This window comes from Arachis ipaensis, chromosome B06 (assembly GCF_000816755.2).
Source record: "Arachis ipaensis cultivar K30076 chromosome B06, Araip1.1, whole genome shotgun sequence".
NCBI classification, from domain to species: domain Eukaryota; kingdom Viridiplantae; phylum Streptophyta; class Magnoliopsida; order Fabales; family Fabaceae; genus Arachis; species Arachis ipaensis.
Genome location: NC_029790.2, coordinates 19,750,132 through 19,750,742, shown reverse-complemented (window position 1 = coordinate 19,750,742; position 611 = coordinate 19,750,132).

Genomic DNA, 611 nt, shown 5'->3' with positions numbered 1-611 from the left:
GAAGACCCTTCCTAGCCACAGCAAGAGCTGTGATTGATGTTGACAGAGGTGAACTAGTCCTTCAATTGAATGAGGACTCCCTTGTGTTTAACACTCGAGGTCATCCTTCTGTAAACATGAAGAGGAAGCATAAAAAGCTTCTCTCAAAACAGAGTCAACCAGAGCCCCCACAATCAAGCTCTAAGTTTGGTGTTGGGAGGCCACAACCAAACTCTAAGTTTGGTGTTGAACTCCCATATCCAAACTCTAAGTTTGGTGTTGGGAAGTCTCAACAATGCTCTGAACATCTGTGAGGCTCCATGAGAGCCCACTGTCAAGCTATTGACATTAAAGAAGCGCTTGTTGGGAGGCAACCCAATTTTTATTTATCTAATTTTATTTTTCTTGTTCTTTCATGTTTTATTAGGTTCATGATCATGTGGAGTCACAAAATAAATATAAAAATTGAAAACGGAATAAAAAACAGCAGAAAAAAAAATCACACCCTGGAGGAAGACCTTACTGGCGTTTAAACGCCAGTAAGAAGCATCTGGCTGGCGTTCAACGCCAGAACAGAGCATGGTTCTGGCGCTGAACACCCAAAATGGGCAGCATCTGGGCATTTGAACGCT